The sequence below is a fragment of the Moschus berezovskii genome, chromosome 3, assembly GCF_049115385.1.
Source record: "Moschus berezovskii isolate FMDL1 chromosome 3, NW_MosBer_1.0, whole genome shotgun sequence".
NCBI lineage: Eukaryota > Metazoa > Chordata > Mammalia > Artiodactyla > Moschidae > Moschus > Moschus berezovskii.
The window spans coordinates 50834236-50846306 of NC_142462.1; the positions used below are offsets into that span (position 1 = coordinate 50834236).

The 12071-nt window shown below is 39.8% G+C and overlaps 1 protein-coding gene across 1 annotated transcript in view; it reads left to right on the forward strand.

Annotated features, from left to right (window-relative positions):
* MAGI2 (membrane associated guanylate kinase, WW and PDZ domain containing 2) overlaps positions 1 to 12071 on the forward strand; it is a 1553247-nt gene that overhangs the window by 1316906 nt on the left and 224270 nt on the right. The gene's annotated exons all lie outside the window — the stretch shown is intronic.

Sequence of the window (12071 nt, forward strand, 5' to 3'; positions counted from 1 at the left end):
GAATAAATAATACATAATGTTATATTTGTATATATAACACATAGACAAATAGAGATAAAATTGTTCTTTATAAGAAGTTCTATTTAAAATCACATCAGGACAATGAATTGTCTGTATGCTTTCTCTGAATTGCTCAGTAAAGTGCCAAGAATACAAAGAAAATGTCAGGGATTCACACATTCTAACACTTACAAGACTGCTGAGATACTGCTCTGCTGCTGCTAAGTCACTTCAGTCGTGTCCGACTCTGTGCGACCCCATAGATGGAAACCCACCAGGCTCCCCTGTCCCTGGGATTCTCCAGGCAAGAACACTAGAGTGGGTGAGATACTGCTCAGTTGTGCTTAAACACTCTTCCCTGCTGAACAATCACTCTCATTTCCCTACAACTCTCTTTCAACAAATTCTGAAGTCTCAAATACCAGAGCACAGCATAACAGAAAGCAGAGAGGCAAGGGTGATGAAAAATTGCCTCCTGGGGCAGTGGTACAGTTACATTAAGCACCAAAGATGGAGGTAGAACTATAAGAAGCCTTTGGGGTAGTATATAGAAACAATCTCCCAGTTTTATAGCACAAATGTTTCTTGCCAAACCAAGCAAACAAAATTACGAAGTTGTATCAAAGAGAAGGCTCCCTACAGTCCAGAAAAGCTAAGTGACACCATTGCCAGTGGAAGTCTGGCTACAAGCTGTGCACATGTGTTCACTGTTGTATGAACTCCAAAATGGGCATTATTTCACACAACTGAGTGAGCAGCAATCAGGCCTTGAGCCTGAATCTGGATAAATCTTCCCTTTAAAAAAAAAGAAAAGTAACACCCAGCATGGAACATACAACAAAAAGCTAAGCATGTGAGAAAGGGATAATCATAATTAGCCTTCAAGATCAACCTTCATGACACTGAAATAGATTTACTGTAGACAACAGAAGAAATTGAGAAAACATGCTTGGAATCCTCAAATGCTAGAAGGTATGACATTTGAAAAAAAAAAACAGAAATGGACAGAGCAGGTTGAAATGCAAGAATCAAGCAAAGTGATGCTTAATGAAGCAAGAGGGTCATAATAAACAAACCTGGAGGACTGAAATTATCTCAGAAGATTATGTTCACTAGAATCAGTAAAATGTAGAACTGATTGTTGTTGTTTAGTTGCCCAGTTGTGTCTGACTCTTTTGGGACCCCATGGACCCTAGCCTATCAGGTTCCTCTGTCCATGGGATTTCTCCAGGAAAGGATACTGGAGTGGGTTGCAATTTCCTTCCTAGTCTATCTTCCTGACCAAAGGATTGAACCTGCATCTCCTGCATTAGCAAGTGGATTTTTTACCACTAACCCACCAGGGAATCCTGTAGAACTGATACTATAAGCAGTTGATGGTGTCAAGACCCAACTGAGCAGTTTCCCAGTTACAGAACAGTAGATCTTCAGCTTTGTTCCATCTTAACACCAATCACATGTACAGTACTCTTCTACCAGTAATATTGATCCTTATCTCAAGATCCTTAACTTTAATCACATCTGCAAAATCCCCTAAGCCATGTAAAGTAACACACGTACCAATTTTAAAGTCTAGAATGTAGGAGGCCATTCTTGTACCTACAAAATCAAACATAATGCTGTTTCTGAAAAAATTACATGCATATACTGACAACCAAAATTCAAAATGCCAAGATGGTTTATTAATCCTTTTATAGCATGGTTATAATGGTATAAAAGGAATTGTAGGAGGAGGAATCAAGATGGCAGAAGAGAAGTATATGGAACTAACCTTCCACAAATACATCAAAAATACATCCACATGTGTAACAATTCTCACAGAATATCTTACTGAACCCTGAGAAAAGGAACTGTGCTTAGTTGTGCCAACTCTTTGTGACCCTACAGACTGTATCCTGCCAGGCTTCTCTGCCCATGGAATTTTCTAGACAAGAATATTGGAGTGGGATGCCATTTCCTACTCCAGGGGATCTTCCTGACCCAGGGATTAAACTCACATCTCTTGTGTCTCCTGCATTGGCAGGTGGATTATTTACCACTAGCACCACCAGGGAAGCCTGAACAGAAGGAATGGGTGAGCATTAAAAACAGGTTAGTTGATTAAGTCTGAGTAATTATTATATAAATAGTTGTAGAAAAATGTAAATCTAGGAACAATTTTAAACATTTTAAAAATCATGATATTGAATATAATCCTTGTAAACCGGGTATACAGTTTGCATAGAGCGCAGAGACTGTAGAGTGAGGTAAAAGTAGGCCACCTTACTTCTCTAACCAGGATAGAAGGAACTTAATGGAGAATCAGAGTAGGATGAAAATAACTGTTTACTTTGTTTAGCAAAGCAAAATAAGCCATACTCCATATTTTTAGGCTTCCCTTGTGGCTCAGCTGGTGAAGAATCCCTGCAATGCAGGAGACCTGGGTTCAATCCCTGGGTTGGGAAAATCCCCTGGAGAAGGGAAAGGCTACCCACTCCAGTATTCTGGCCTGGAGAATTCCATGGACTGTATAATCTATGGGGTCACAAAGAGTCAGATACCACTGAGCGACTTTCACTTTCATACTTTCATATAGCAACAGGGAACTTGTAAGACCTTAAAAGGCAATATTGTAAAATAATTAGCCTCCAATAAAAAAAAGAAAAAAGAAAAGGCCTTAAAAAGGAATGTTAAAAGAACAAAAAACTTAAAACAACTAAGAGAAGAAAATAATATATCCATTGTAACAATAAATTGTTGAACACCTTTCTTGAAAAGTGGGCCTCTGTTTTGCAGAAAAAGAATTCAGAATACATCAAAGCCATTAAGTGGAACAATGCACCATTTTAAATTGATAAAATGTAAAGTGCACGTTTATTTAGTTCCCACTGCAGTAGTCCCTATTATTATCATCTTCGTTACAGATAAGGCATATGAACCTTGATCAGGGGACTCACTTATGGCCACCCGGGCATAAGCCGTAAAGCAAACCCAGAGTCTCACTCAGAGCCCGGAGCTTGATCCTGATGTACATGCCCTGCCAAGTATGCGTGTGATCACGCAGCTAGTAACAGGTGGAGCTGGGACTAGAGCCCAGGTCAGCATTACCCCACTTACCCCCGCGTCTGTGTGCACAGCCTCTCTGCTGGGCTGTGCCAGAAGTTGTTTTTCTGTTCCTATCTTTGTCTCATCCCCATGAACCAAACATTTTGACACAGGTTACTTTTATTCTCTCCTCCAGTTTCCCTGCATACTCAGAGCCCCTACAAACCCCCACTGCTTTTGACACTCTCGGCCACTATGAGTAAATTCTCCTACAGCCCCATCCCTGCCCCATGAGGTAGATCCTGGAGGTTTTCCCCAAAGATCTGCTCTGGCCTCTTGATTAGGACTTGGATGCTGGTGCTCTCTCAATTAGCATTAATTTCTCCCCTTTGCACTCTGGATCCCACCTCTTATCTCCTCATGAAATAATTCCACCAGTTATCTCCTTTTCTCCTCAATCTTCAGACTCTGTCTCTGCTCAGGTACCATCTCATCTAAATGCATGCTTCTCCAAAAGGAAATTTTCCCTTTATGGGCAGCTTTATTCTTCCCATAGCCACTATGGCACTTCTCAGTTCCACTTCCTCACTTCCCATTCATTCAGACCCACTGAAATCTGATTTCTGCCTCTGCTCTAGCAATCAACTGCCACCACTGTGGCCACCTGTGACCCTCCTGTTTGACAGACTTCTTAAGGCCTTATTTTATGAGTATTTCTGTTTACTACTCCTTGAAACCTTTTTCTTACTTGACTTTCAGTTAGGTCTCAGATACTTTCATTCATTCTACATACCATGAAGTGGTCTCTTTTCATGCCACACAATTTTGGTGTCTTAAGTTTAACCTAATATATTATGTCTCTAATCCTAAACCTCTATTAAGCCCCGGACAAGAAAGCCAACTACTACTCGACTTTCAGTTCAGTTCAGTTCAGTTCAGTCTCTCAGTCGTGTCCGATTCTCCGCGACCCCATGAATCACAGCACGCCAGGCCTCCCTGTCCATCACCAACTCCCAGAGTTCACTCAAACTCATGTCCATCGAGTCGGTGATGCCATCCAGCCATCTCATTCTCCGTCGTCCCCTTCTTCTCCCGCCCCCAACCTTTCCTAGCATCATACTCCTGAACCCAAATTCACTAAGGTTGAGACTTCAAAATGTAGTTCGACTACATTTGGATCCAAACTCCAAAAGGCACCTCAAACTCATTTTGCCCATAACCTAACTTTCTAGACTCCATTCAAAGAAACCTTTTTCCTGTATTTTGTATCTCAGCCAGTGAAACCATCCAGTTTCCCAAGTTAGAAGTCATCATGGATTTCATCTTCTCCTTTATACTCCTCCACGCCAAGTAAATCATCCTGAGTATCTTGTGACTCTCTTTCTTGCTACCCTCCTCACTCTTCACTACTACTATTAATTCATTAAAATGTGTCTATTGAAGTGTATGCTATATGTCAGGGATTGTGCTAAGTACTGAGAATACATTGTGAACAAAATAGATATGATCTCCCCTAGTGAAATTTATACTCTAGATGGAGAGATGAGCATTAAACTAACAATCTCACAAATACAATTACATAAATATGATTTCATAAATATATTTAAAAATAGTGATAAATTCCATGTGAAGAAAAATAGAGAATACAATGAAAAGTAACTGTGAATGACTTAGAATTAAGATGAAAGGTCAGGGGCATCTTCCCTGAGGAGGTAGTGTTTAAGCTGACACATAAAGAAGGAGCCAGAGATGATTTGGTGGAGGGTTAAAAAGGATAGGTAAATGAAGAAGATTATGCAGAGGCTCTATGATTAGAGAAGCCTGGCTTATATTCAATGAATTTCAGTGAGTGAAAGGAAATAATCCATGAGGAAATAACTCTGGGGAGAGTGTGTGTGTGCTAAGTTGTTCAGTCATGTCTGATTCTTTGTGACCCTATGGATGGTAGCCCACCAGGCTGCTCTGTCCAAGGGGTTCTCCAGGCAAGAATACTGAAATGGGTTGCCATTCCCTTCTCCAGGGGAGTGGGTAGGGACAAACGTATATAAGTCCTTGGAGGTTTTGTGTTTTATCATAAATGTGTGGGAATCCATTTAAGGATTTTAAGCATGATCAGATTCTGTGGCATCAGCAAATTTACTGTAGCTTCGGTTGAGGTAAAAATGATGGTGAGCATGGATTATAATGGAAACTGTGCAGATGGAGAGAAGTGGGTTTGAAGTAGATTTTGGCGGTAGAATAGACAAAGTTGGTGATAAGGAAGTGAGGGAAAGAGATTAAGAATGACTTCAGGTTCCTACCTTTAAAATTTGGAAAGGCAGGTGAAATGTTCCCAAATATTGAACACATAAGACAAGCAGCAGGAGGGAAGGCCGAAGCTTCCATTTTGCTGTGTTGAGTCTGTGGTGCTTGTGACACACCCACAACTTAATAAATATTTATTTAATGTTGGTGTAATTTAATGACTAAGGTGTTTAATCTCTCTTAAATTACTTAAAGATGTATCTAGATGGGTTTCTCAATAGAAGAGAATTTAATGCTACATATCCATTATTATAAAGAAAATTGTTTTCAGAAATAGACTTTACTGTTTGCAAGACTGATATCCTTCCACATTTCCATTGCCAACTGTTTACAGCTCACTATAAGCACATGGAGTGGTTTCTCTCTTCTTTGCCCTTGGTCTTGTTCAGAGCATAAGCCCTTTGTAGTTGCTAATATTTTCAGCAAGCCTCACCTCAGTCTGAGTTTTAGCCTCGCTGACACAATTCTTCCTCTTCCAGTGTGTTGCTTTATTCCTGTTCAAGGCTATCTACCTGGCCTGCTTTATTTTGAACGTATCCTTTATGTAACTGAGTTTATCAGAAGACAACATGTGCAGGCTTATCCTTTCTCGATACTTGCTGGGATTACTTGAAAAGGTCAGATTGCTCTCTCCATGAAGAACAAAGCCCTGGGGGGAAATGACCTTCTAAAAACAGCTTTATAGTGTTTATAAGTAAAACACTTTTATTTAAAAGATGCAGAAAGGATCATTTTTAAAGCATTGCAGAGAACGCCTCAGCACTCCACACAACAATGGATTCTGTAGGCCAAAGATGGCAACTGAAATTTTCTTTGCAAATTGAATAATTTGTTTGACTGAAACATGGTGATTTTGAGCTTAGGGTACCACCAGCAGTATCTTAATGGAAAGGTTGTTTCTTAGCCTAGGTCAGTTTCATTAAGAAAAAGTGCCCTTTTACTGATATGAAACAGCTTAAACAAATTTTCTAAGGTAACTTCAGGGTTTAACTCATTTAATGAATTTTAATAAGAAATACATGATCAGTCAAAAACCTGAAAAAAAATGAATAACACTGAACTAGTTTTAATGGAAATTAGCTCATTACCCTGTTGGCTTACATTTACTAAAGGCTGAATTTTTGATGGAAAATTTGCCAGGCTGTGGGAAAATGGGAGGATCTTTAAAGTAAAGAGGAACTGTATTAGTGGTATTTTTCTCCCTTAATTTAGCCTTAACTGGAGGCTTTTTAAAACCCTGGGCCTTTCGCCCCTTTGGGAAACTTTTAAAATAAAAGATGATTTCCTCTATAGGAAGAATTTCTCACTGTCCCTGAAATATTTTCAGGAAGTAGTAGGAACATGAATCTCCTTTATTAGTCACAATCCTTTATAAGAAATGATCATTTAAGAGGTGGGAGGGTCTGTGCAAGTGGCCAGGTGAGTTTTCTGACCTCCAGCAGGGTACCAAAGGGAATGTGAAAAAAAATTATCTTTCTCACTTTCTTTTTTTTTTTCTCACATTCATGTGATATGTGTGTACTTTTATTCTCCCTTTCTTTTTCCTCCTCTTTTTATTGCTTTACTTTTTTATTTCTTAAATTGTGATAAAATAATGTGACATAACATTTGCCATATTAACCATATTTAAAGTGTATAGTTGTTTAGTCACTCAGTTGTATCCAACTCTTTGCGACCCCATGGACTGCAAACACTAGGCTCCTTTGTCCTCCACTGTCTCCCAGAGTTTGCTCAAATTCATGTCCATTGAGTCAGTTATGCCATCCAACCATCTCATCCTGTGTCTTCTCCTCCTCCTGCCCTCAGTCTTTCCCAGCATCAAGGTCATTTTCAGTGAGTCAGCTCTTCGCATCAGGTGGCCAAAGTATCGGAGCTTCAGTTTCAGCATCAGTCCTTACAATAAATATTCAGGGTTGATTGCCTTTAGGATTGACTGGTTTGATCTCCTTGCAGTCCAAGGGACTCTCAAGAGTAGTGTTGCTGCTGCTGCTGCTAAGTTGCTTCACTCGTGTCCGACTCTGTGCGACCCCATAGACAGCAGCCCACCAGGCTCCCCTGTCCCTGGGATTCTCCAGGCAAGAACACTGGAGTGGGTTGCCATTTCCTTCTCCAATGTATGAAAGTGAACAGTGAAAGTGAAGTCGCTCAGTCATGTCCTACTCTTAGCGACCTAGTGGACTGCAGCCTACCAGGCTCCTCTGTCCATGGGATTTTCCAGGCAAGAGTACTTGAGTGGGGTGCCATTGTCTTCTCCGAAGAGTAGTATTAGGTGTATTCAATTGTTATATCTTATTTTTCAAGGAAACCAGAACAAAGCTTTTAGTAACTCGGTGCATGGACATCTTTGCTGAAACAGGCCTTTAGTTCAAAATGGTTCCTAGTCCTTTTCTGTTGCTTAAAGAAAAAGAGAAATAGAAAGTGTTTCTCCTGCATCTCTGTTATTTGTAGTGAATGGAATTTTCTATAAAACGCATGAAATTAATGATAGTTTTCAAAGCCAGAGTCATATGTTGTAGCAAGTACTTCAGTTAAAGAAAAAATCATCTCACATTCTGCAAATGGTAGTTCAGTATATCAAACAGACTATAGAGGCATATTGAAAGATTTCGTCCTGTTTGAGGAAATTACTAGAAACCCAAAAAAAATGCATTGGCCTAATTCCAAAGGACTGATGCTAAAACTGAAACTCCAATACTTTGGCCACCTCATGCAACGAGTTGACTCACTGGAAAAGAGTCTGATGCTGGGAGGGATTGGGGGCGGGAGGAGACGGGGACAACAGAGAATGAGATGGCTGGATGGCATCACCAGCTCGATGGACATGAGTTTGAGTGAACTCCGGGAGTTGGTGATAGACAGGGAGGCCTGGCGTGCTGTGATTCGTGGGGTCGCAAAGAGTTGGACACGACTGAGCAACTGAACTGAACTGAACTGAACTGAATTCCAAAGTGAAGATATCATGATGGCATTCTCTGATTAAGTTGCTCTTCGTTGTATTTTGAGCCCTTATTTGAAGTGGGGAGTTTTAAGAAAGTTCATCATCTTGTGCCCTGTGAAAATAATTATTATATAATGATTTAAAAAAAAAAAAAAGCCTCTTACCAAACAACTCACAAATGCATGCTAGAAAGTGATTCTCCCTTCAGAGCTGCAATAAATAAACTGATATTCTTTCATTTGGGGTATCATGTTCAGAAGTAGTTTCTGAAAAATGCCACTTTGTGGAACTTTCTTATGGTAAGGCACTATTGCTAACCAGTCATCACACAATTTGAAAATGTTCCTTTGTGGCACTGACATTGACCACACAGAGTTTCTATCACCTGAGGTGAGACATTAGGTAAAAATTGGTCCTTTGCACTGGTCATAGCAAACACCCTCTTCCAACAACACAAGAGAAGACTCTACACATGGACATCACCAGATGGTCAACACCGAAATCAGATTGATTATATTCTTTGCAACCAAAGATGGAGAAGCTGTATACAGTTAGCGAAAACAAGACCAGGAGCTGACTGTGGCTCAGATCATGAACTCCTTATTGCGAAGTTCAGACTTAAATTGAAGAAAGTAGGGAAAACCACTAGACCATTCAGATATGACCTCAATCAAATTCCTTATGATTATACAGTGGAAGTGAGAAATAGATTTAAGGGACTAGATCTGATTGATAGAGTGCCTGATGAACTCTGGACGGAGGTTCGTGACATTGGACAGGAGACAGGGACCAAGACCATCCCCATGGAAAAGAAATGCAAAAGAGCGAAATGGCTGTCTGAGGAGGCCTTACAAATAGCTGTGAAAAGAAGAGAGGCGAAAAGCAAAGGAGAAAAGGAAAGATATAAGCATCTGAATGCAGAGTTCCAAAGAATAGCAAGGAGAGATAAGAAAGCCTTCCTCAGTGATCAATGCAAAGAAATAGAGGAAAACAACAGAATAGGAAAAACAAGAGAGCTCTTCAAGAAAATTAGAGATTCCAAGGGAACATTTCATGCAAAGATGGGCTCGATAAAGGACAGAAATGGTATGGACCTAACAGAAGCAGAAGATATTAAAAAGAGGTGGCAGGAATACACAGAAGAACTGTACAAAAAAGATCTTCACGACCAAGATAGTCACGATAACGTGATCACTGACCTAGAGCCAGACATCTTGGAATGTGAAGTCAAGTGGGCCTTAGAAAGCATCACTACGAACAAAGCTAGTGGAGGTGATGGAATTCCAGTTGAGCTATTTCAAGTCTTGAAAGATGATGCTGTGAAAGTGCTGCACTCAATATGCCAGCAGATTTGGAAAACTCAGCAGTGGCCACAGGACTGGAAGAGGTCAGTCTTCATTCCAATCCCAAAGAAAGGCAATGCCAAAGAATGCTCAAACTACCGCACAATTGCACTCATCTCACACGCTAGTAAAGTCATGCTCAAAATTCTCCAAGCCAGGCTTCAGCAGTATATAAACCGTGAACTCCCAGATGTTCAAGCCGGTTTTAGAAAAGGCAGAGGCACCAGAGATCAAATTGCCAACATCCGCTGGATCATGGAGAAAGCAAGAGAGTTTCAGAAAAACATCTATTTCTGCTTTATTGACTATGCCAAAGCCTTTGACTGTGTGGATCACAATAAACTGTGGAACATTCTGAAAGAGATGGGAATCCCAGACCACCTGACCTGCCTCTTGAGAAACCTGTATGCAGGTCAGGAAGCAACTGTTAGAACTGGACATGGAACAACAGACTGGTTCCAAATAGGAAAAGGTGTACGTCAAGGTTGTATATTGTCACCTTGCTTATTTAACTTATATGCAGAGTACATCATGAGGAACGCTGGGCTGGAAGAAGCACAAGCTGGAATCAAGATTGCCGGGAGAAATATCAATAACCTCAGATATGCAGATGACACTACTCTTATGGCAGAAAGTGAAGAGGAACTCAAAAGCCTCTTGATGAAAGTGAAAGAGGAGAGTGAAAAGGTTGGCTTGAAGCTCAACATTCAGAAAACAAAGATCATGGCATCTGGTCCCATCACTTCATGGGAAATAGATGGAAAAACAGTGGAAACAGTGTCAGACTTTATTTTTTTGGGCTCCAAAATCACTGCAGATGCTGATTGCAGCCATGAAATTAAAAGACGCTTGCTCCTTGGAAGGAAAGTTATGACCAACCTTGATAGTATATTAAAAAGCAGAGACATTACTTTGCCAACCAAGGTCCGTCTAGTCAAGGCAATGGTTTTTCCCGTGGTCATGTATGGATGTGAGAGTTGGACTGTGAAGAAGGCTGACCGCCGAAGAATCGATGCTTTTGAACTGTGGTGTTGGAGAAGACTCTTGAGAGTCCCTTATACTGCAAGGAGATCCAACCAGTCCATTCTGGAGGAGATCAATCCTGGATGTTCATTGGAGGGACTGATGCTAAAGCTGAAACTGCAATACTTTGGCCACCTCATGCGACGAGTTGACTCACTGGAAAAGACTCTGATGCTGGGAAAGGTTGGGGGCGGGAGGAGAAGGGGACGACGGAGAATGAGATGGCTGGATGGCATCACGGACTCTGTGGACATGAGTTTGAGTGAGCTCCGGGAGTTGGTGATGGACAGGGAGGCCTGGCGTGCTGTGATTCATGGGGTCGCGGAGAGTCGGACACGACTGAGCGACTGAACTGAACTGAACTGATGAACAACCAACCAATGCAATCTAATGATGTGCATAGAATGTTTTCTGGTTTCTCCTAAAGCAAGGTTCCTAACAGTAAAACATTGGAGAAGGTGCAAAAATGGGAAATACTAAATATTTTCTGGATTTTTACTTAATTGAGTGGATATTGTCTACAGTAGACATTGCTATTGTGTTTTCATTTTTAACTGGTTACCCAGGTCTTATATAAAATGTTCCCTATATAGGGTGTTCAAATTTAGAAAATGAAAATGTAGACTTCCCAATTAAATTGAATTTCAGATAAACAAGCGATTTTTAACATAAGTATGTCCTATGCAGTATATGTCTCATGCAGTCAGTGTACAGGACATACTAAAAAGTTATTCATTGCTTATCTGAAATTCATACTTAACTGGGCAACCATAGTCCTATAATTTATTAAAATTGTATTTAGTCGATATGTAAATTTGATTTAACTTTCAGTATGAAGCTGATTTTGCCTTCTCTCCTCTTCCCTTTTTAAGCATCAGAATTTCCTGTTTAAGCTATTTGTACTATATTTCTGTTTCTCTGCCCTTACATGAGAAATTAAAAATATATTTTAACTTTATTTCTTGTTCTAAAGAAGACAAATTTTAACTAAGTTTTGTGCTTCATATTAAATGCATTGAAATTTCCTTATTGGCTGCATCTAAATTTTCCCATTTATTCTCTTACTTTTTGCCTTTTTAAAATGTCCCTACACGTTTCAGTTAGCTTATAACTGTTTCTTGAGGTCTTTCACTTTTATTGTCTTTAGAGTTAGAATTAAATAAATGTTTGGATTCATACATGGACACATCAACACACTTCAATAAATGATCAGTATTTAAAACAGGTCAAGTTATTATAATAAATAAATTTTAATTCTATAAGATAATTATTCTACTTTCTATAGAAGTAGGGGAAATAAAGGCCAGAAATAAACTAAACTATAAAACAAGTTTTATTAGTATTTTAAACAAAAAGCTCTTTTTTATGAATTTGCCTTTGTAAAAAGGACTATCAGCTCTTGAAATGCTTAAGAAAAAGCTATCTATATTCCTCATCCT